The sequence below is a fragment of the Lissotriton vulgaris genome, chromosome 2_1, assembly GCF_964263255.1.
Source record: "Lissotriton vulgaris chromosome 2_1, aLisVul1.2, whole genome shotgun sequence".
NCBI classification, from domain to species: domain Eukaryota; kingdom Metazoa; phylum Chordata; class Amphibia; order Caudata; family Salamandridae; genus Lissotriton; species Lissotriton vulgaris.
The window spans coordinates 1,056,218,051-1,056,243,815 of record NC_141687.1 but is presented as its reverse complement, the minus strand read 5'-3'; the positions used below and the strand labels follow the sequence as shown (position 1 = coordinate 1,056,243,815).

General features: G+C 41.4%; 1 long non-coding RNA gene across 4 annotated transcripts in view; it reads right to left on the bottom strand.

The window, feature by feature from the left end:
* Positions 1-25,765, bottom strand: part of LOC147731584 (uncharacterized) — a 793,594-nt gene that overhangs the window by 1,223 nt on the left and 766,606 nt on the right. The window lies entirely within an intron of this gene.

Sequence of the window (25,765 nt, the reverse complement as noted above, 5' to 3'; positions counted from 1 at the left end):
AAGAACACGTTTCTTAGCAGGGAACATTGTGCTCCCTACATATTTTCTAGCGCATGGGCATGACAAAACATACACACAGTATTCAGATAGGCATGTTAGATGTTTACTAATTGGTTTCTCAACCGCCTCCACAGGAAAAAAGACTTTTTTGATGTTTTGACTGTACCTACAGGCCTTACATTTCATGCAGGTAAAGAAGCCCTTAATGTCACTGGATTTATTTGTGATCATGCTTACCTCATTTTTGCTCAGTTTGTCCTTCAGGGAATGAGCTTTCCTGTATGTCATGCTGGGATTCTCACCTAGTACTTCAATCAGAGTGGGTTCAGTTCTTAATACATTCCAATGGCGTTTGAAGGTCTTAAATACTTGCCATGACTTGGAATGGTAGGTGGAAATATGTCTAACTATCTCAGTTGTTTTAGTAGTTTCAGGACATATATTGGACGTGAGCAGGGATTGGTGGCTGACAGCACTGGCCTTCTTGAAAGCAGCTTCTATGATTGAGGATTGATATCCCCTTTCAACAAAGCGTTTCCTCATGTTCATGCTTTCACTCATGAAATCTTCATCCGTGCTACAATTTCTCCGAGCCCGGAGAAATTCACCAAATGGGATGCTCTTGACCAAGGCTTTGGGATGGCCACTGTCTGCGTGTAACAACGTGTTACCAGCCGTTTCCTTCCGGTATAAGGAGGTCTTAAGTTTACCGTTCAGAACCTTAACCTGTAGGTCCAGAAACACCATACTCTGGGTGTCCATGTGACCCTCTAGTCTGACATTAAGATCATTATCATTCAAGTCAGCCACAAACTTTTCAGCCTCACTCTTTGTACCATCCCAGATGATGAAGAGATCATCAATGTAGCGTAGCCACATTTTCACATGGCCCCGGTACATTGGATGAGTCCTCTCTACTTGCTGCTCCCAGTCTGCCATAAAGAGATTAGCAAAACTGGGAGCAAAACAAGTTCCCATCGCTGTCCCCTGACGTTGTCTGAAATAGACATCGTTGAAGACGAAAAAGTTGTGTTCCAGACAAAATCTGATCATTTGGATTATCATCTCAGAATGACTCAGATAAGAAATGGACCTGGTGCACAAGAATTTCCAACATGCTCCAATGCCATCCTCATGTCTAATAGACGTATACAAACTGCACACGTCTAATGAGACAAGTAGATAGCCATCCTGCCAGTCAAAGTTGGTGATTTTATTAATAAAATCCCTACTATCCTTCAAGTACGAAGGTACATTCTCAACAAAAGGTCTCAGAAAATGGTCAATGTATCTTGACGTGTTCTCCATTAGGGAACCAATCGAAGATACTATTGGCCTGCCAGGGGGATTTTTTGGGTCTTTGTGCAGTTTAGGCAGTAAATATAAAACTGCTACTTTCGGATGTCTGTTTAACAAAAATGAGTACTCATCCCATTCGATGATCCCATTTGTCCGCCAGTTAGTTAACATTTCAAAATATTTGTTATTGCTTGTTTCAATCTGTTGTAAAGACGAGATTTCATAACATTCTTTTACATTAAGTTGTCTGTTGCCCTCATTAATGTAATCATTAACATTCATCACAACCACATTTCCCCCTTTGTCAGATTGACGAATGACAATGGAGGGGTCCTCTTCCAGAGATCTTATAGCTACTCTTTCTGCTTTACTCAGATTGTCTTTGAACCAGCATTTGTTTTTAGCCAAGTTTTTAAGATCATTAATGACAAGGGTTTCAAAGGTGTCAATGCTACAGGCAGGTATGGTTGGATTAAAGGTTGACTTAGATTTGAAATGATTTGGACAATTCAGATCTGTTCTATAACCCAAGGAGGTAGCATTATTAGGGGTGTTTACAGGTGTACCAAACTCCAAGTCCTTCATAGCAATTAGTGACTCTATTTCACCAATAGTTTCACTAGCTGGTTCAATGTTTGAAGCAATCATTGTTGTATTTTTCACTTTGAGTTTGTTCCACTTGTGTAAACGTAGCTTCCTAGTGAATTTAAACAAATCTATTCGTTCCTGCGAATAGTTAAAATTTGCCGAGGGGCAAAAGGATAAGCCAAATTGTAAAACATCATACTCTACTTTAGTTAGGATATGAGATGAAAGGTTTACCACATTGCGTTGGTTCATTTTCCTCGTGTTTTCTTTTGACCCCGTGTTTCCACTCCCACTGGGGTTGTTGTTGATCCACTTGTTCCAGCCGCCCCTCCTGGCTGGCCGTTGCTCTTTGTTGTACTTTCTCCAGGTTTGCCTCTTCCTCTGCCTTTTCCTCTGAATCCTCTTCCTTGTCCCCGGCCCCTGTCTATTTGCCAGTTTTGTTGCTGCGTGGTTTGGTTCATCATTTTGAATTCCACCCGAAAATGGGAAGCCTTGTTTGTGTTTTTCGGTGCCTCTTTGGGTGCCAGTAGTTGACCGTCCTCTGAGACGTCACTCTCCACCACTTCCTCCTCCGAGACAGGTGCTCCAGCCCCAACAGCATCGATGTCGGCTTGTACCCCCTTCCTCTGCAAGTTGTCATATTTACGACTGAATGTAAATATGCGTCCTTCTTGATAATCAATTTTATCACGTAAAAATTTCCTTTCTTTTTTTGCCACGATTTCGTCCTCGTGTTTCGCCATCTTTTTGTTAATTTCTTCCATTTTCTTCGTGAAACCTTCCGTTGTATCCTCCTTCATTAACTCATCCTTGAGATCCGCAATCAGCTTCAGCAATGACATTCTGTCCTTCCATGCATGTTTAATCAGGATGGATAACATGCGATTAGAACAGTCCATTAAGTTCTCAGCCCATTCTTCTGCTAGTTCCACGTCTGGCTCTTCGTGTGATGGAGCTATTAGGATGCGCAATCCTCTTGGAATCCTCTTCTCCTCTTGATACTTTTCCAGAGTAATTGCCTCCCACCAACGAGAAATTTCCTTACGTATCAGCTTCTCAAGTTTCTGGTATTTGTTAACCAGTCCTTGCCCAGATGGTGCCGGCTCCTTACTAGCAGCGCTATTAGCTGTATGAACAAACATGGACTGTGCCCTTAATCTTCTCCGTGCCTCTGCATCATCTTCCATGATTTGAACTCACGTGGGGAACCCCCCTCTTGCCTGCATACGTTCTTGTCTGTACGTATGGAAATGCGCACTAATATTAACTGCGTTTTATAATTCCCTTCCAAGGTCCCTCGCCGCTACCCCCAGAATGTAGCTCTACTGGCGGGTTGGCGTGGGGAAGTCGCGTTTCGTTTTGAGTGCCAGAGTCGGAATGTTCCGAGAATACGTTGGAGCAATGCGCACCGCCTCCCACAATAATATACAGGCGTGTCTTTTAAAGAATCTGCATCGATAGTCTTAGTGCTTGCAAAGGAGGTGGATTTTAATATATATATATATATATATATATATATATATATATATATATATATATATATATATATATATATATGCTGCAAGAACTCGTCTCAGTCTCCACACGAAAACCAACAGCCACACAAGCAAAGACGAGGTAGACCCGATTCCGTGCTTCTTCTTTTTTATTTTAGCTTAAAGTGCAACCACATCAGCCACGACGCGTTTCGGCAGATCCCTGCCTTGATCACATGACAACAGTGTCGTGGGATACACCTCCTTTTAAAGTGCAAGTGCGTAAAATGGACATAGAAAAAATACTAATTACAGCCTTTTTCCATCATTTTCTTAGTGTGGTACGTAAAATACAGAAAATATTTGTAAAATACATTTGCTGAAATTCATAAATGAGGATTCAGTCTCAAAGAGTGTTTCAGTATAATACAATAAGTTAATGTTAGCTGTTTTCCAAATATCCATTCACTAAATACTATAGTGCATCACCGTGAATCTAAATAAAGAGAAATTGAAACTAAAACATTTTTCAAAACGTGATAGAAAGAAAAACTCTTTTTTCCAATAAACAAAAATGATAACCTATGTGAATTAAAAAAATTAATTAAGATTGTGTATACACATACAGGTACCTTACCAAAAAACAGTTCGAAAAACAGTTTCTATTCTTCTTTCAAGACAAATACAAGGGAGAAATTATATACATATCTCTGATTCACAAGGGGTTCTTCCAAACAGATGCAACTCAATATAACTGTCCAAACGAGTGTTTCCCACAATTGACCAACCTCCACCAAATTTGATAGATAATTGTTGTTGCTCAATCCACTCTTGGCTCAATTAAAATTGCATAAATAGTTAAAATCCCTTTTGGAGTATCAAAAATATATATATAAATATTTATCCTTATCACCATGTAAAATCCATTATTTACAATACAAAATAAGTTCATAAGGTATTTACAACCAGAAAGTAATGGATAATTCAAACTTTACATCCTATTATATTAAACTGATGAAGACTGTACAATTTGTGCGGTGCTTCATGTAAGCAATTACTTCCCAATACTCATTCTAAAAATGTGTATAGATCTTCTGTCATGTTGAGACCTTTTGGCTGCTTAGTATCTAAGGTCAGGATATAATGTGTCTCAAGCCTACGCAGCATGCCTTCCCTATCCCCTCCTCTTCTCTGCGCGGGGACTGTGTCTATGATGTAATATCTTAGATCTTTTAGATTTCCACCATGGACTTCATGGCAGTGTCTTGCCACGGGGTAATTAGGGTCGTTGTTGGTGATCGCCCTAATATGTTGTAAGATCCTCTTGTGGCTTGGAAGCTTGGTACTGCCTACATATTTTAAATTACAAGTGCACTCTAGTATGTATACCACAAATTCACTTTTACATGTTAAGTGAAACTTAATGTTTTGTGGTTTGGAGCTGAAAGCTGTTGAATAGGAAGTTTTGTTCACCCCAAATGAACATGCTTTACAGCTGGAGCACTTGTAAAATCCTTTACGCGCTAGGGACAAGCCTGTGCTATCCTTGTATTCTGGACTGCTTCTTACCAGCACATCCCCCATCGATGTTGCTTTTCTATAAGTGATAGAAGGGTATTCAGGAAGAGAGTCTCCTATTACTGGATCCTCTTTTACAAGATGCCAGTTGCGTTGGATGATTTTTCGCAGTTCCCTATGCTGACGGTTGTAGCTCATAATTAATCTGGGTCCCTCTTCAGATATTGTTATGCTACCGGTTTTTTCTACCGTCGGGATTTCTGCATTTTGTAGGAGTTCCTCTCTGGATTTTAGTCTTGATTTGGCCATTGCCGCATCAATTGTTTTGGCACTATAGCCTCTTTCCAGGAACCTACACTTGCTCTCTTGTTGATGTCTCCTGAGTTCCCCTTCATCACTGCATATTCTACGTAACCACAACATTTCCCCATAGGGGATGCTGCGGATTAGATGGCTGGGATGTGCGCTACTGGCATGTAACAGGGTGTTCCCTGCAGTCTGCTTTCTGTACAGGGTGGTCTTTATCTTGCCTTCATCAGTTTTAACTAGAACATCAAGGAAGGAAACTTGACTATCACTTATGTCGGATGTAAAACATAAGTTAATATCATTAACATTGATGTTGTCTATGAAAGTCTGTGCCTCCTGTTTGCTGCCCTTCCACACAATGATCAAGTCATCAATGTACCGTAGGTAAGATACTATATTGTTCATGCAGATGTCCCGATATTTCTCCCTGAGGACCAACTCCTCCCACCAGCCCATGAACAGACAGGCATTTCACGAAGATTCGTTCACCACGCCAAAGTTATTCCAAATACAATGTTGTGGATTTCCTAAGGAAACTAGGTCCTAACTATGGCTACCTACTGGTGACCGCCAGTAGGTAATATATATATATATATACATATATATATATATATATATATATATATATATATATATATATATATATATATATATATATATATATATATATATATATATATATATATATATATATATATATACAGGCTCCAAATTCCTTTGTAATACCCAGCCGGGTTGAAGGAAAAACCAGCACTCATGAGAGCAGCAGCAGTAATTCAGCAGAAAGTTTTATTTTAGAACAAACGCGTTTCGGGAGTAGAATCCCTTCGTCAGTGTTTACATCGGAAAGCATTGTGCGGCACCATTATCTATGTTTGTAAGTATAATTAACACAAACAACGGACTTCAACAGTCATACGTATAATACGCTCCATCTTGGAATATGTTATTTTTTCACATATAGTCATAGCGGAATATCTTATTAATCTCTCCTATATGAGAGTCATTTCATGCAAACCGCCGTATCTCAAACCAAATGCACATTAAATCAACATTTGTCATGAAACGGTTACTTGAAAAACAATTTCGCCGTGTATCGGCTACACATATCTCCATTAGTTGAAGGATCATGTCCAATGATTTAGTAGACACAATCATCCAAAGTGCATGAACCTGAGAGTAATAGCATTGTGAAACACAATGCTCATTCCATGCGAAAATCACAATATTAAAATGCTGTATTAAGCAAAATCTGGCTGTGAATCGGCAATTGCAGCCAAACAAATGGCTGCTGAAATCTCAGATCAATGCTGCAAGAAATGACAAACCTTTTACACTGTCGCTATGCTAATAATGTTTACAACTATGTACATCTTCAATTTTAAACTCAGTTTTTACATGAAATGACTCTCATATAGGAGAGATTAATAAGGTTTTTCCTTCAACCCGGCTGGGTATTACAAAGGAGTTTGGAGCCTGCATCTAAATACGCGAACTTCATCGCGTTACTAGCACCCGCTTTCAGAGTGACTCGTATGTTTGGCGTTTCTGGAGCTCTATATATATATATATATATATATATATATATATTACCTACTGGCGGTCGCCAGTAGGTAGTTATAGTTAGGATTTTTTTCAATGTTAAATCTGAAAATTCTATTTGGAATAACTTTGGCGCCGGTTGACGAATCTGCCTGAAAATTTCCTCAAAATGGCCTCGCGGCGTTCCGGTCCTTCCCTGAAAGTTTGGGGGGGATTCGTCAAGCGGGGGCCGAGATAAAAGGGGGGTCCCAAAACGCGTTTTCCCCATGTTAATTTCCATAGGGCGGTCGATTTCACTTTTAGCCCGAACGGCTGAATGGATTTCCACCAAACTTGGCAAAATTGTAGGGACTGGTAGCCCGATGTGCCTTTGCTATGTCTCAAGATATGTGCTCCAGTGGATTTTGAGTAATTAAGGTTCAAAAAAATATATATATCTATAGCCGCGCTCCGGTACGCGCACCGGTACGCGCACCGGGCGCTTACCGCGACTTGCGCGCAGAAATCTGATTGGCTCTGGGATGTCTGTAAACATTCTAAACAGTCCGGAGCGGCCGCCATCTTGTGTCTCGGTAGGATCGAGACACGAGAGGTGGCCAAAACAAAGAGGGAAATGACCATAAGGGGGCAGAGTAGACCCCCCTTGACCCCCTAGGTTTGATGTGGGGGCCATAAAAGGGCCCCTCGGAGCAAAAAAAAATGTTAAAAAATTTTGATTTTCGCGGGGTGAGCGCCCGGTACGCGCACCGGTACGCGCACCGGTAAGCTTACCGGGGAGCGTACCATGGGGAAAAAGAATGACAGTTTTAAATGTAGCTGTTTAAAAAAAAAGTTTTGTTGTTTTTTTTTATACATACACATACATATATATATAAAAGCATATGCATATATATATATGCATATATGTGTATATGTGTGCGTGTAGAGAGAGGTAGAGAGGTAGAGGTAGAGAGGTAGAGAGGTAGCGGTAGAGAGGTAGAGATTAGTAGAGAGAGAAGAAGAGAGAGGTAGAGAGGTAGAGAGTAGAGAGTGAGTAATAGAGAGTAGAGAGTGAGTAGTAGAGAGTAGTAGAGAGCAGTAGAGAGAGTAGCAGAGAGTGAGTAGTAGAGAGTAGTAGAGTGAATAGTAGAGTGAGTAGTAGAGAGTAGTAGAGAGTGAGTAGTAGAGAGTGAGTAGTAGACAGTAGTAGAGAGTAAGTAGTAGAGTGAGTAGTAGAGAGCAGTAGAAAGTGAGTAGTAGAGAGTAGTAAAGAGTGAGTAGTAGAGAGTGAGTAGTAGAGAGTGAGTAGTAGAGAGTAGTAGAGAATGAGTAGCAGAGAGAATAGTAGTGAGTAGTAGAGAGTGAGTAGTAGAGTGAGTAGTAGAGACTAGTAGAGAGAGAGTAGTAGAGAGTGAGTAGTAGACAGTAGTAGAGAGTGAGAAGTAGAGAGTGAGTAGTAGAGAGTAGTAGTGAGTAGTAAAGAGTGAGTAGTAGAGAGAGTAGTAGAGAGTGAGTAGTAGAGAGTAGTAGATAGTGAGTAGTAGGGAGTAGTGAGTAGCGAGTAGTAGGGAGTGAGTAGTAGAGAGAGAGTAGTAGAGAGTAGTAGAGTAGTAGAGAATGAGTAGTAGACAGTGAGTATTTGAGAGTAGTGGAGTAGGAGAGAGTAAGTAGTAGAGAGTAGTGGAGAATATTCCAAAGTTTGGCACAGCACCACTTTCACAATGAGTCCAATCAAATCATATCACTTAGAGTCCTTATTGAAGCGCTGAATCTTGGTGTATATTCAAATGCTTTTATTTTCCTTAAGTTTATGTACCACAGCCAGCCGAAAGGTTTCGTTCTGTACAACAGAACTTCTTCAGGGCGTTCTTATTTCCTTCAAGTTATGTCGGTATCCAGTTGTCATATAACTAGATATTTCTTCCAAATGTTAGACGAGACATAAGTATATTCTTATTCAAAGTGACTAGGTATCAATTTTACCCACACAATTCGGGCAGACTTGAGTAATTTATAGCATCCTCAAAGTCAGTCTTTCAAAAATTCCAAAGTATAGGACATGATAATCCAAATCCAAATGTTTCTCAAGAAAAGTAATTTACAATCGTTCGGAATATCGGTGTTTGGGCAGATATGATCCAGGGACCCCCAGTATGCAAGGGGAATTAGTCCCCCCTCTACAAACGCGCCAGTGGCCTGCATTGCAGAGAGGTGTAACAAGGGTGTGGCCTCATTACACTTCTCTGCAATGCAGCTCCCTCGCGCATACTGGAGGCTCCTGGTGGACCAGTTGACCCCAGGGACCCCCAGTATGCAAGGGGAATTAGTTCCCCCTCTGCAAACGCGGCAGTGGGCTGCGTTGCAGAGAGGTGTAACAAGGGGCATAGTCTCATTACACCTCTGCAATGCAGCCCCTGGCGCATACTGGAGGTTCCAGGTGGGCTAATTGGCCCCCAGGGGCCCCCAGTATGCAAGGGGAATTAGTTCCCCCTCTTTAAACATGCACGGGGGCTGCGTTACAGAGAGGTGTAAAAAGGGTTGTGGCTTCATTACACCTCTCTGCAATGCAGTCCCCTGGCGCATACTGGAGATTCCTGGTGGGCTTTCAGGTTTTATATAGTTAGGAATTAGCATTAAAAAAAACTTTGAAATTCACTGAAAAAACCATAGGTTTCACACCAGTTATAGTTAGGAATTAGCATTTAAAAAACCTTTGAAATTCACTGAAAAAACCATAGGTTTCACACCAGTTATAGTTAGGAATTAGCATTTAAAAAACCTATTAAATTCACTGACAAAACCATAGATTTCACACCATTTATAGTTAGCTGGAAATTTTACTGACATAAAACCATTGAAATTCCCACGTTATAGTTAGTTGGACTCACTATAACTTGCGCGCCTGTAATGCACTGCTGATGACGTCACATATTACATCACTCATGACATGGTCAGTGACATCACTCATGACATCACTGATGACACCATCCTTGTGACAGAGTGACAGACCTAATTTCAGTGTAATGTAACGCTTGAAACACATATTCAAAAATAGAAACAAACATTTTCAAAAAAATGGAGATACCCAAACCAGTAACAACAACCAATTCAGTAATTCCACCATCTATATACACATCCACTCATTCACCAACAGTTCTATATAGTCACTCATATATATACACTCACTCATCATATGTAGTGATACACCTATACATCCTGTTACACATCAGCAGTCATCCAAAAGTTACTCACACACATACTCACACATGCAAATAAACTATTGAACATCCATTTATTTGCATATACATTTATACACACACTACCACCTTACTTCTAAGGAAACGTACCCATACTTACTCTCTTAAACAATCACTTATAGAAACACATACTTATTTAAACAGGAACTCCTACAATCTCTCACTATATATACTATACTCACTTATATACATCAATACTCACATATACTAGATTAAAACATATGTCGTTACTAATGAAGACACTAGTGAGACAGTCATTCACTCACTAACACACACATATACACACTCATCCACCCATACAGTCCTGCACATATGCTGTCTTCAAAACACATACAAACAGTGAGTCAGTCACCAACCCCTGCAGCCACTTATACACAAAGAGAAACACTGATACAAACATTTAAATATTTAAACAATACTCGCTAATATATGTATTCACTAAGATACACGCAATAAGCCAGTTACCCAACCAATTTTTTTTAAAAAAAACATCCATTTACACACTTATTTAAACATTTATTCTTCCATCGACCTTTAGAAATACATATATAAAACAAATTTATTTTTCAGAAAGACACACATTCACTGGATGGTGAATATATATATATATATATATATTCACTGAAAAAACCATAGGTTATAGACCATATATAGTTAGGAATTAGCATTTACAAAACCTTAATTTACTCGCACAAAACCATAGAAATTCGCATATCTAGTTAACTGCAATAACTATATATCGCGCACCCGCAATCCACTGCTGATGATGTCACATATTACATCATTCATGACATGGTCAGTGACATCACTGATGACATCACTGATGACATCATCCAGTGACTGTATGTTTCTGTAAAGTTAAAATATGTCTTACATATTGAAGAATGAGTGGATGTATAAGTGTCTGGATGAAGGATTTAGTAGGTGCATGACTGACTGTATGAGTGAGTGATTAAATGTGTCTCACTGAGTGCATGGGTTAGTGACTAAACTGTCTTAATTTGTGCATCATTATATCTGTTGTTCTGTAAACTGCTGCATGTGTTGATCAGTAGCTATATGAGTAACTATATGGGTTATTGATTGGTTGCCCAAGTATTTGTATGGGAGAGTGAGTGTGTGTGTGTGGGTGTCTGGGAGGTGTGTGACTCTGTGCATAGATGTGTGAGCAGTTGATTCACTAGATGTGTAGGTTCAAAACTGCATGTGGAAACAGCTGTGTGGGTGGTTGACTGTGTGCATGAGTGTATTGGTGAGTGAATGGATATCTCAGTGCTACATGTCAAAGTAAGTACATATGTAAAACACAGTACATGTGAGAGTTCACATATATAAATTACTGTGTATAAGAGCTAGTGAATGTGTGAGTGGCTGCATGGATCATTGAAAACTTGTATCAGTGATTGTATAAGAGAGTAAATATGTGTTAGGATATGTTTGAATAAGTAAGGTGTGTATAACTGTATAGTTGAGCAAATGGAGGTGTGATTGATTCTTTGCATGACTGACTAGGTGTGTGAGTAACTCCATGGATGAGTGACAGTATGTGAGTGTCTGTTTACACTGAGTGTATCTAAGGTTATATTAGAGTCTGAAGAGGTTCATCGTATTATCACATGAATGATGTCATCAGTGATGTGATCAGTAATGTCAAATGAGATGTCATCAGTGATGTTATCAGTGATATCATTTGAGATGTCATCAGTGATGTCATTTGAGATGTCATCAGTGATGTCATTTGAGATGTCATCAGTGATGTCATCAGTGATGTCACTGACCATGTCATGAATGATGTAATATGTGACATCATCAGCAGTGGATTGCGGTTGCGCGATATATAGTTATTGCAATTAACTATATATGCGAATTTCTATGGTTTTGTGCGAGTAAATTAAGGTTTTGTAAATGCTAATTCCTAACTATATATGGTCTATAACCTATGGTTTTTTCAGTGAATTTTCAAGGTTTTGTAAATGCTAATTCCTAACTATATATGGTCTATAACCTATGGTTTTTTCAGTGAATTTCAATGGTTTTTTAATAGCAAATATCAAAAGCTGTCAAATGTCAAGTACGTGATAGGTAAAAACATTTTCGTGTTTATGCACGCTGATGTGCTTTGAACGCTGCCCCCCCTCCCTCCCCCTCTTTACTCTTAGGAGTACTCTCTCTTTGCAGATAGTGAAGGTTATTTCACGCAGGCCTTTACCCCCGTTGTAATCCGTCGTGCCTGCTGCCCTCTCTATTTGATTGATTGTTATCCAAGCATTTACTGTTTTAGAATTGGTTCTCTTTGGTTCATTCTCTATTTACAAACAAGCACAGAATCGCAATACTCTGTTTAGTCTTTGCAGATAGTGAAAAATTGTTTAAAAAAACAAAAGGAATCGAGCAAAATCAGTAGGCCACTAATGGGATCTCTTTTTGACCTCGCTAAAATAGAAACATTAAGAACAACCCTTCATGAGAAATACAAAACTAGTGAGATGAACACTTAGCTCCACACCATGATGGCTGCAAGACAGCTCGGCTCCGCCACCCACCCCACCCAAAATAACGACAAACCCCATGCAATTATGTGTCACATTAAAAATATATAGCACTCCAACAAAGTAGTAGGATTATAACACTTTAATAACTTATAAATATATACAACACACCAGCAAAGTAACAGGGTAAAACATTTTATTAAATAACTATTTACATAACTATTTTATACTTTTTGTTGCCCGATCCGGCTAGCTCAATCGATTGAGCATGAGACTCATGCACTCTGATCTCCTTGGCCTCAGTCAAGCATTAATAGTAAGATTTTCATACGTGAGTGTACTTTTTGCCTTTTGGTGACTCTTTCATTCTTAACATTGTCCCACAATCCGTTTGACCTGAAACGATTACACAAATAAAACATTTGTGAGTTTTAAATTTCCGGAGAAGTATAATTCACCAATACCTTTTTTAAAGTGTTATAATCCTACTAATTTTTTATCGATTATTGCTCTATGAGATATTCCCTGTCTACAAACAGAGAAGAATAGGAATATTCTGTCTCCCTTTGCAGATAGTGAAGGATAGGTAATGCAGACTTTTGTCCCCCGTTGTAATCCGTCATGCCTGTTTTTCTCCCCACTAATTGATTGATTGGCTGGACATTTATTGTTCAAGGAATAGTTCTCTCGAGGTATTCTCAGTTTGCAAATAACGTGGAATAGAAATATTCTGTCTAGTCTTTGCAAGTAGTGAAGGGTGGGTAATGCGGACCTTTGTCCCCCGTTGTAATCTGTCATGCCCATCTACTCCCCACTGATTGAGAAACTAGTTCCACCCGGACCATTTATTAGAGGTACATCATCTGGCTCAACCGGAGAGTACCCCTAATAAAGAAGACATATGTAAAATACGAAGTAATCACTGTATCCTGTTAAACAGAAACTTTAGCATGAAACACACTTGAAAAGGAAGGGAAAGAAATCAAACAAAATCAGTAGGCCACTGATGAGTTTTTGACTTCGCTAGAAATAAGAAACATGAAAGTAGTGAAAGAAGCCAAACTTGACGTTACGGCAGCCACGAGGTTGCTAGGCTCTGCCACACCCCAATGCTCCAAGCATGTCTGTCCCACCGCCCGCCACGCCCAATAACGGTAACATGAAATAGATACAAATCAGCAGATACCTACCCCCATTCCGGAAACTCCCGAAGTGCAACAGGTTCGCGGCTACGCCCATCCGGAAGCCGAGGCCTTCGGCTCGTGTAGGGCGGGTCCTGCTGGCAGCCGTCGGCCAGGGAGGTCATCGCCTAAGGTGGGCCAGGAGAGGAGCCGAGGCCGACGGGTTTCTTCTTCTTTCTAAAATAATGGCTGCGACAACGGGGGGTGGGATGTCTTGCACATGCCACCGACCCCCCCCCTCTTATCGCCTGGCCCGGACATCACGGATATCAACGCCAAATGTCGGCGTGGGGTGCGCTGGGAGGGAGAGGCGGCGCGAACGAGCCTCTCCCACCCCCACAGGTGGGGGCCCCTCAGCTGCACCCCCAACGCTCCACTCACCCAACAAAAGGGTCGTCGCATAAGGTGGACCAGGAGAGGAGCCGAGGCCGATGGTATCTTCTTCTTTTTTCAATAATGGCTGCGACAACACTGGGGGGGATGTCTTGCACATGCCACCGACCCCCCCTCCCCTCGTATCTCCTGGTCTGGCCCCGGCTTGATATGAGCTCCCCGTTTGGTCCTGAAGCGGCGCCCTGCAGGCCATGGGGGGGGATGTCTTGCCTCTGCCTCCGACCCCCCCCTCTTATCGCCTGGTCCGGACATCACGGTTATCAACGCCAGGTGTCGGCGTGGGGTGCGCTGGGAGGGAGAGGCGGCGCGAACGAGCCTCTCCCACCCCTCAGCTGCACCCCCAACGCTCCACTCACCCAACAAAAGGGTTCCTCCACTCTTGCGATGCAGCGGCGCTGCACTCACGCGACAAAAGGTCTCGTCCACTATTGCGAGGCAATGATGCTCCGCTCACTCAGCGGGGGTCTCGTCCACTGTTGCGGTGCAACGGCGCTTCTGAGTTCAACTAGAAAATGAGTCCTGCGTCCAGAAATGTTCTCCTCAACTTTGAAGATTCTGTAAGAGCCACGGGGGCCCCCGACCCCCGCAGACACCCCCGATGGGGAATGACTGCCATGATCACCCACGGAACGACCACGACGTAGCCGCGGGACGTCGGCGTGCTCATGCCGGCGCCGGCCTCAGTCTTGAAATGACCAAAATCCTGCAAGACTACCAACTTGATCAGTTCCGGTGGGACACCAGTATGACCCGGTAGGAGAGATTGTTGCCTCCCACCCCACTTTGACTGATGGTTCATGTCGGCAGTCCCCTCTGCTACCCTTCAACGAAATCTTTTGGACTGCCGAAAGTGGTCCCGGTCCAACCACGAGTTGGTGGAGACATTTTGACTATATTTGGACCATCCTGACCTCACCCAAAATGGCGCCGGTACAAATGAAACTCTCAACTCCTTGTTGTGCCCCGATTGCTCAGCCTTGATATCATGAGATATGTATGCAGTTTTTAGCACATGAATTGATATGGGATAAGACTGATTATATGTTCGGACAATGAATTGATCCAGGATGGGTATTGATTATACGTTCGAACAATGAATTGACATGGGACGGGTACTGATTACACGTTCGAACAATGAATTGATATTAAGCTCTAATGCATCATTGATTACTGTATTTATTATTGAAGGTTCGAATTGTCGACACTTTTGGTACTTGCTCACAATGAATTATCGATATGATTTTGTTGCACTTGTCGCACTTTTTACTATGAAATCAACGACCACTGACTCTCTGTTATGTTTTCCACAAATAATTACCCCCCCCCCCCCATTTACAGTTCCACCCTGCTCCGTGGCCGGCCCACGGGGTTGTAGGCCCGTATTTGGGCACCAACATTTTTATTAAAGGTTTTTGAAAAAGCAAACGTAGTTGTAACGCGTAGATTGGTAAGTTTCGAATAAATGGCCACTGTTTCCGATTTTTTAATTTTTTTTTTAAAAAAGCAGGTGAAATGAAGCAGCTCAATTAGTTAAGGGTTAAAAAGTATAGTACGCAGAAACATTGAAAATATGAATGGTCCAGGTTTGTTGTGTGTTTTTCATTTTTGTAAAGCATAAAGCAATCGATAAAGATCCTGGTATTTAGCCTCTACTTTATATGCTACCTGTATCAGGGAAGTTGTTTTAAATGCCCCTAAGCCACCCCGAAGGAATGTCACCTGGCCCCCCTAGTACGAACGAAAACGACCCCGTACCACTGTAGGCTATCTCTCTTCCTCAAAAATGACAAAAATTACTTTCTAGGACGTTTTGGACATTGATGATTTTCATATGATCTATTTATTAAAGTTATACTCATCTCTCCGCATGAAATTAATTTTCCACATGCTACACAAGTCAATCTCATCTGCCCAAAGTTCTTTTGCAGATTTGAGACCGTTTCCCTTGCCTCTGACTCACTTATTGCTAAGTCATTGGTGGATGTTTTTGCCGGTCGGGGGTTATCCACCAAATCTCGAAGTTGTGCTTTAGAATAATTAAGAGGGTGCCACCTCTCCATGTGCCGATGCATGGTATGATTACCATAGCTATATTTTTTTTCGGTCCCTCTCGAGAGTTTTTTTTTTGCAGATGAGGCAGGTAACGAACCTGGCATAAACTTTCTTTTCATGAGAAGGAAAAGAAAAAAATTGCCAGATAAAATTCACTTTCACATGGGACGTTCTTGGCATTTTGAAGTATCTTCATTAATAAATCCAAGATACAGAAAGGTATATTTGATGAAGTTTAATCCAGGAATATAAGATCCCATCCACATACGATGCCAGCAGACATCAACTGACACCAATTAGAACATTTACATGACACATACGGTGACATACCTAGTGATGTCCTTAAGATTCTATTAAAGCTGCAGTGTTAAATATCACACATCCTCTTCCCTCAAAAACAAACAAAGAAGAGAAAAAATAAATAAATAAATAAGTTATGCAAAATACACAAAATTATCAAGATACACAGATCATACAAAATCAGTAAGATAACTAGGCCTTTTGGACACACGTGTAGAAGACCTAATATTTCCAGAAACAATTGCTTTACTATTTTCCAAATCCTTTTCCTTGGAATCAAAAGTCAGTCCTTCTTGCAATTTCCTTCTAACAATGACAACTCTATTTAAGTTCCAAACTCCCGAAGTGCAACAGGTTCGTGGCTACGCCCATCCGGAAGCCGAGGCCTTCGGCTCGTGTAGGGCGGGTCCTGCTGGCAGCCGTCGGCCAGGGAGGTCATCGCCTAAGGTGGGCCAGGAGAGGAGCCGAGGCCGACGGGTTTCTTCTTCTTTCTAAAATAATGGCTGCGACAACGGGGGGTGGGATGTCTTGCACATGCCACCGACCCCCCCCCTCTTATCGCCTGGCCCGGACATCACGGATATCAACGCCAAATGTCGGCGTGGGGTGCGCTGGGAGGGAGAGGCGGCGCGAACGAGCCTCTCCCACCCCCACAGGTGGGGGCCCCTCAGCTGCACCCCCAACGCTCCACTCACCCAACAAAAGGGTCGTCGCATAAGGTGGACCAGGAGAGGAGCCGAGGCCGATGGTATCTTCTTCTTTTTTCAATAATGGCTGCGACAACACTGGGGGGGATGTCTTGCACATGCCACCGACCCCCCCTCCCCTCGTATCTCCTGGTCTGGCCCCGGCTTGATATGAGCTCCCCGTTTGGTCCAAAAGCGGCGCCCTGCAGGCCATGGGGGGGGATGTCTTGCCTCTGCCTCCGACCCCCCCCTCTTATCGCCTGGTCCGGACATCACGGTTATCAACGCCAGGTGTCGGCGTGGGGTGCGCTGGGAGGGAGAGGCGGCGCGAACAAGCCTCTCCCACCCCTCAGCTGCACCCCCAACGCTCCACTCACCCAACAAAAGGGTTCCTCCACTCTTGCGATGCAGCGGCGCTGCACTCACGTGACAAAAGGTCTCGTCCACTATTGCGAGGCAATGATGCTCCGCTCACTCAGCGGGGGTCTCGTCCACTGTTGCGGTGCAACGGCGCTTCTGAGTTCAACTAGAAAATGAGTCCTGCGTCCAGAAATGTTCTCCTCAACTTTGAAGATTCTGTAAGAGCCACGGGGGCCCCCGACCCCCGCAGACACCCCCGATGGGGAATGACTGCCATGATCACCCACGGAACGACCACGACGTAGCCGCGGGACGTCGGCGTGCTCATGCCGGCGCCGGCCTCAGTCTTGAAATGACCAAAATCCTGCAAGACTACCAACTTGATCAGTTCCGGTGGGACACCAGTATGACCCGGTAGGAGAGATTGTTGCCTCCCACCCCACTTTGACTGATGGTTCATGTCGGCAGTCCCCTCTGCTACCCTTCAACGAAATCTTTTGGACTGCCGAAAGTGGTCCCGGTCCAACCACGAGTTGGTGGAGACATTTTGACTATATTTGGACCATCCTGACCTCACCCAAAATGGCGCCGGTACAAATGAAACTCTCAACTCCTTGTTGTGCCCCGATTGCTCAGCCTTGATATCATGAGATATGTATGCAGTTTTTAGCACATGAATTGATATGGTATAAGACTGATTATATGTTCGGACAATGAATTGATCCAGGATGGGTATTGATTATACGTTCGAACAATGAATTGACATGGGACGGGTACTGATTACACGTTCGAACAATGAATTGATATTAAGCTCTAATGCATCATTGATTACTGTATTTATTATTGAAGGTTCGAATTGTCGACACTTTTGGTACTTGCTCACAATGAATTATCGATATGATTTTGTTGCACTTGTCGCACTTTTTACTATGAAATCAACGACCACTGACTCTCTGTTATGTTTTCCACAAATAAATACCCCCCCCCCCCATTTACAGTTCCACCCTGCTCCGTGGCCGGCCCACGGGGTTGTAGGCCCGTATTTGGGCACCAACATTTTTATTAAAGGTTTTTGAAAAAGCAAACGTAGTTGTAACGCGTAGATTGGTAAGTTTCGAATAAATGGCCACTGTTTCCGATTTTTTAATTTTTTTTTTAAAAAAGCAGGTGAAATGAAGCAGCTCAATTAGTTAAGGGTTAAAAAGTATAGTACGCAGAAACATTGAAAATATGAATGGTCCAGGTTTGTTGTGTGTTTTTCATTTTTGTAAAGCATAAAGCAATCGATAAAGATCCTGGTATTTAGCCTCTACTTTATATGCTACCTGTATCAGGGAAGTTGTTTTAAATGCCCCTAAGCCACCCCAAAGGAATGTCACCTGGCCCCCCTAGTACGAACGAAAACGACCCCGTACCACTGTAGGCTATCTCTCTTCCTCAAAAATGACAAAAATTACTTTCTAGGACGTTTTGGACATTGATGATTTTCATATGATCTATTTATTAAAGTTATACTCATCTCTCCGCATGAAATTAATTTTCCACATGCTACACAAGTCAATCTCATCTGCCCAAAGTTCTTTTGCAGATTTGAGACCGTTTCCCTTGCCTCTGACTCACTTATTGCTAAGTCATTGGTGGATGTTTTTGCCGGTCGGGGGTTATCCACCAAATCTCGAAGTTGTGCTTTAGAATAATTAAGAGGGTGCCACCTCTCCATGTGCCGATGCATGGTATGATTACCATAGCTATATTTTTTTTCGGTCCCTCTCGAGAGTTTTTTTTTTGCAGATGAGGCAGGTAACGAACCTGGCATAAACTTTCTTTTCATGAGAAGGAAAAGAAAAAAATTGCCAGATAAAATTCACTTTCACATGGGACGTTCTTGGCATTTTGAAGTATCTTCATTAATAAATCCAAGATACAGAAAGGTATATTTGATGAAGTTTAATCCAGGAATATAAGATCCCATCCACATACGATGCCAGCAGACATCAACTGACACCAATTAGAACATTTACATGACACATACGGTGACATACCTAGTGATGTCCTTAAGATTCTATTAAAGCTGCAGTGTTAAATATCACACATCCTCTTCCCTCAAAAACAAACAAAGAAGAGAAAAAATAAATAAATAAATAAGTTATGCAAAATACACAAAATTATCAAGATACACAGATCATACAAAATCAGTAAGATAACTAGGCCTTTTGGACACACGTGTAGAAGACCTAATATTTCCAGAAACAATTGCTTTACTATTTTCCAAATCCTTTTCCTTGGAATCAAAAGTCAGTCCTTCTTGCAATTTCCTTCTAACAATGACAACTCTATTTAAGTTCCAAATGCGATGATCTTGAGTTTGCACTGCATTGTTGAAAATTTTGATTACTTTGATAGGCTTCATGAACTTTGTTTCAGAACAGCCCACCATGCCAGGTCGTCTCACCATGACCATATCGCCAACACAGACAACAGTTTTTTTGACATTTTTTTTAACATCAAAATATGCTTTTCTACGTTCTGCTTTATCCTTCTCATTTTCAACAATTTCATCTTTGTTGCACACACATTCTTTACCCTTTGACACTTCATACTTATTAACCCAGAAAGGTTCAACCTGCGTGTTCGGAATTCTCCCACGAAACAACAAAAATGGAGTCTTACCAGTTGTGGCACGAGGAGTATAACAGTATTCTTCTATTTTTGCCAAAACACATTTCCTACAATCAGATGACAAGTTTTTGGCTAAACTAATAGTGTCCTTGATCACTTTAATAAATCTCTCAACCATACCATTGGCCTCAGGGTGGTAAAGAGAACAGGTCTTATGTGTAATACCCTTAGAAGATAAATAATGTTCCATTTCCTTGGAAACAAATTGAACACCATTATCTGATAAAATAGTTGCCGGAAGACCTTCTCTACAGAATAACTCACTCAAACATTGAATAATCTTACTCGTATCACTTCCTGACAAAAAAACACCTCTGGCCATCTTGAGTACATATCTATAACCACCAGTATAAAAACCTGAGAATCTCTATGTTGTATGGGACCCACTAGATCTAGAGCTCTGTCCTGCCAAGGACCATTTGGTCTTCTTCTTAAGAACATAGGTTGTGTGTGCGCACTATAAGACTTGTCACTGACATTACAGTGAATACAATCCCTAATTACCCTTTCAACCATTTTATCCATTCCCGGCCACCAATAAGACATGCGAAGCCTCTCCTTACTTTTGGATAAACCTGAATGAGCAACATGAACCAAATCTATCAAATCATTCCTGAGACTAGATGGAGGGATCAACCTCGTCCCACGAAACAATAAATCATTATCAACAGATAATTCATTGCGTACCGTCCAAAAAGGCTTAGTCAAAGCAGAACCTACTTTGCAATTGACCCAACCAGTTCTCAATAAAGATACAACCTCACATAGAGTAACATCCTTTCCCAATTCTTCAGACCATTTCTTCTCAGATAGAAATTCATAATCCACAGCACACACCAATACATCATCTAAGTCCAAATAATCGTCTTCCAAATCTCTACTAGAAACTAAACGAGAGAGAACATCTGCTATTCCATTATCAACACCTGGAATGTATTGAATACCAAAACTATATTCCTGTAGGCCAATAACCCACTTTGATATCCTCCCAGATACCAGATCCAAACCTTTCTTGCTAAAAATTTCCACTAAGGGTTTATGATCAGTATAGACATCAAAGACCAGACCCCAAAGAAATTTCTTTAGCTTCCTCACTGCCCAAAACACAGCCAATGCTTCCCTCTCTACGACGGAATAACGAGTTTCAGCATCTCTCAAACTCCTAGACAGAAACATTATGGTTTGCATGCCTTCTGGACCATTCTGCTTCAATACAGCACCTAACCCTTTCTCACTCGCATCAGTGACTAGAATAGACTTGAACTTAGGATTGAAGCTTTTTAACGCAGGAGCACTGTTTAATCTTTGTTTGATTTCAACAAACTCATTCTCACATTGATCAGACCACTCAAATTCCACACCTTTCCTCAACAAACACCTCATGTTTACTGTTAATTCAGCAAAGCTTTTGACAAATTTTGCATAATATTCTATCATGCCTAACAGCTTCATAAGTTCAGATTTATTTTCCGGTGCCACCATTTTGTTTATGGTGTCTACCAATTCGGATTTAGGTTTCACACCATCACCTGAAATATTATGTCCTAAGTAATTAATAGAATCAGACCTGAATCTACATTTGCTTGCTTTTACAGTGAGATTGTGTTTGCTGAATCTTTCTAATACCATGTTCAACGTTATATCATGATCAGACACATTATCTGCAAAGATTAATACATCATCTTGATATATACAAACACCAGGAACATCCTTTAACACTTTTTCCATAACCCGCTGAAACACAGAAGAAGCAGAAACTAACCCAAATGGCATCCTCTTGAATCTATACGTGCCAAAAGGTGTAATAAAAGACGTAAGATCTCTGCAAGACTCCTCCAATTCAATTTGGTGATAGGCAGAGGTAAGATCTATTGTACTAAAGACTTTGGCATTTCCTAACAATACCAATAACTCTGCAATATTAGGTAAGGGATATCTATCAACAATTACACATTTATTCAGGTGCCTGTGATCAATGCATAAGCGCAAATCGCCATTCAGTTTTCGCGCTGCGATGACTGGAGCCATCCATTCACAACCCTCTATTTCTTCAATTATGCCATTTTCAATGAGTTTCCCAATTTCTATTTTCATATCTTCTTTTACAGCTAAAGGTACACCCCGGACCTTACAGCTTACAGGAATAGAGTCATCCCTTACCCGTATCTTATGTTGATAACCTTTAAGACAACCTAGAGTTTCTTTAAAAACATTGGGAAATTTCTCTTTTAACTCACATGTGAATTTGTCTTCCATTGACTTCCCTTCAATTGATTTCTTCTCTTCAATTAATTTTTCTTCTTCATTTGTAACATTAAGAATTCTGTCTCTCAATTGTATGCAAGGAGTGGCATTAGGATCTAAATATACACCCAGATCACCTTGATGAAGATAAATGAGCGCTTGAGTAGCATAGAATGCTGAGAGTTAGTTTCAAGCTTAGTAAAAAACAGTTTCTACTCACGAAGTTTACAGACAAGATTGTTGATGTTGAAAGTTTGATCAATGCTGGTTGCCAGTTAAGGAAGGATTGACTTGTTCAGCAGTTCTTCTCCTCACAAAAACTCTTGTTGGGATCTTTTCATAAAATATCCATATATTCCTTTCAAAAGTTTCCAATGCCGACTACGCCAGTGAAGTATCTTCATTAATAAATCCAAGATACAGAAAGGTATATTTGATGAAGTTTAATCCAGGAATATAAGATCCCATCCACATACGATGCCAGCAGACATCAACTGACACCAATTAGAACATTTCCATTGCACATACGGTGACATAGCTAGTGATGTCCTTAAGATTCTATTAAAGCTGCAGTGTTAAATATCACACATTTCTTTCAGAAACTTTTACATCACTGTGTCATTTCTTTGTCTATCCTGGTTAAAGCAATGTCATGTAAATAGTTGTTTAAAAAGTTTTTTTTTAACGTGTTTACTTTGTTGGAGCGTTGTATATATTTATAAGTTATTAAAGTGTTATAATCCTACTACTTTGTTGGAGTACTATATATTTTTAATGTGACACATAATTGTGAAGAATTTGATGTACAAAAAGGCATCCCTGGAATCTTCCGCTTCAGGCTCGGTCCCACACACCCTTACAGTGAGAATCCCCTCCCCAATCACAATACAGGATCGTTATCAGATAGTAGGAACGCGTGTGGTGTGACGGATCTCATGAGGTGGGGGCCTTGATCTACTGTAACTCCTTTGAACAGGGGTGATTCTTTACAGTTGGGGCCATAAACTACATCCGCAGGGCTAGGTGATAGCCTGGGACCGGCCTGGACAATCGGACACAGAGGAAGAGGAGTGTCAGAGGGTGCGGTAGTGAATAGGGTGAAAGGGAGGTGTCGGGCAGGCACAGGGTGTGATTCTCAGGGAAGAGCAGCGCATATGGGGGGAGGTTTATGGCCCATGCATGAGAGAGAGAGCAGGGGTGACCAGTGCGTGGGGGAGATGCTTGCGAGGGTGGGGAGCCATGCTGAGGATCGGCGGCGTGCAGAGAGTGGGTCTGGTCAAGGCATCTAAAATGGCTGCCGTGCACGACAAAAGTGTGGCATTGGAAAAAAAGCAAGATGGCGCAGACAATGTTTATCAATACGGATTAATTTATAACAATTATTTTTAACAATATATTTACTCGCAGTGTCAAAATGGCGGTCAACACTTCCTGATTTCCTTCGAATCGAACGTTAACAGAAGTCAAGCGGCAAAAAAAAAAAAACGCTCACGCGCAACCGCTGGAAGACAAGTATCAACATATATGAGCCTCCTCAACCACCCTCAGAAAACATAGGGGGTCAGGATACGTCTCCCATACCCCCTTATACCCAATACTCACATTGCTTTTCCTCCATCTAGTAATTTAATTAAATCGAAACACAAAATGGCGAATTCACGTTTCGCTACCAGTTTGCGACCCGGTTCGCGAACCGAGAAGCGCTTCTACCGCGAAAAGTCAATTTTTTTTTATTTGCCCCACGGGACCCTTTAATAACCCCAACATCATTCCTAGGGGGTCAAGAGGAGTCTACCTTGCCCCCTTTCATTAAATTCCCCCTTCGTTTTTCTCCTCCTCTTGTCTCTCGATCCTACCGAGAGACAAGATGGCGGCCGCACCGGACTGTTTAGAATGTTGACAGACACCGGAGAGCCAATCAGCTTCGCTTCGCAAAGCTCCGTTACGCGAAAAGTACGCGATCTGGAGCGCTATCCGGGACGCTGTCACAGATATATCTGTTTTTTTAAACGTTAATTTCTCAAAATCCACTGGAGCACATATATTGAGGCCCAGCAAAGGCACATCGGGCTAACAGTCCCTACAATTTTGCCAAGTTTCGTGTAAATCCATTCAGCCGTTCGAGCTAAAAGTGAGGCCAAACGCCCTATGGAAAAATGAATGGGAAAAACGCGTTTTGGGACCCCCCTTTTTTCTCGGCCCCCAAATTTTCAGGGGCTGCTCAGAAACAAAATGTGCCATTTTCCTGAAAATTTCAGCCGATTCCGTCCACAAACGCCAAAGTTATTAGACATAGAATTTTCAAAAGTTCCATAGAGAAAAAATCCTAACTATATATACCTACTGGCGACCGCCAGTAGGTAATATATATATATATATATATTCACTGAAAAAACCATAGGTTTCACACCAGTTATAGTTAGCTGGAAATTTTACTGATATAAAACCATTGAAATTCCCACGTTATAGTTAGATGGACTCACTATAACTTGCGCGTGCAATGCACTGCTGATGACATCACATATTACATCACTCATGACATGGTCAGTGACATCACTCATGACATCACTGATGACACCATCCAGTGAATGTGTGTCTTTCTGAAAAATAAATATATTTTATATATGTATATGTAAAAGTTGATGGAAGAATAAATGTTTAAATAAGTGTCTAAATGGATAGTTTTTAAAAATTGATTGGTTAACTGGCTTAATAAGACATCATCAGCAGTGCATTGCACGCGCAAGTTATAGTGAGTCCATCTAACTATAACGTGGGAATTTCAATGGTTTTATATCAGTAAAATTTCCAGCTAACTATAACTGGTGTGAAACCTATGGTTTTTTCAGTGAATTTAATAGGTTTTTTAAATGCTAATTCCTAACTATAACTGGTGTGAAACCTATGGTTTTTTCAGTGAATTTCATAGGTTTTTTAAATGCTAATTCCTTTGTATATCGAGTTTCTAACCTTTTTTTTTTTTTACAATTTGCTGTTTTTTTTAAAGTATTCATGTTTTTTTTATATAATTTTTTTCTTTTGCGCTCTGGGTGCGCGCTCCGGGAAGCTTTCAGCTAAGCTCTCCGGTAAGCTTTTCCGTGAGCTCATCTGAAAGCGCACCCAGAGCGCAACTGTCGTTCGTGAAAAAAAATATGAATGAAAAGTTAATAATAATGCAAAACATTTCGTACCATACAAATAAAATTAGTTTTTTTTAATAAGGAAAATGATTATGCATTTCTGTAAAAGTTTGATGACGTCACTTCGGCGCGCAACGTAAGTGCCCTCGGAAGCGCCTACGTTCGCGGCGCATAAACGCACGCAAAAGCGCCTACGATCGCGCCACGTTTGCGCCCCGGAAGCGCCTACGATCGCGCTGTGTAAACGCACCCGGAAGTGCACCGGAGCGCGCAG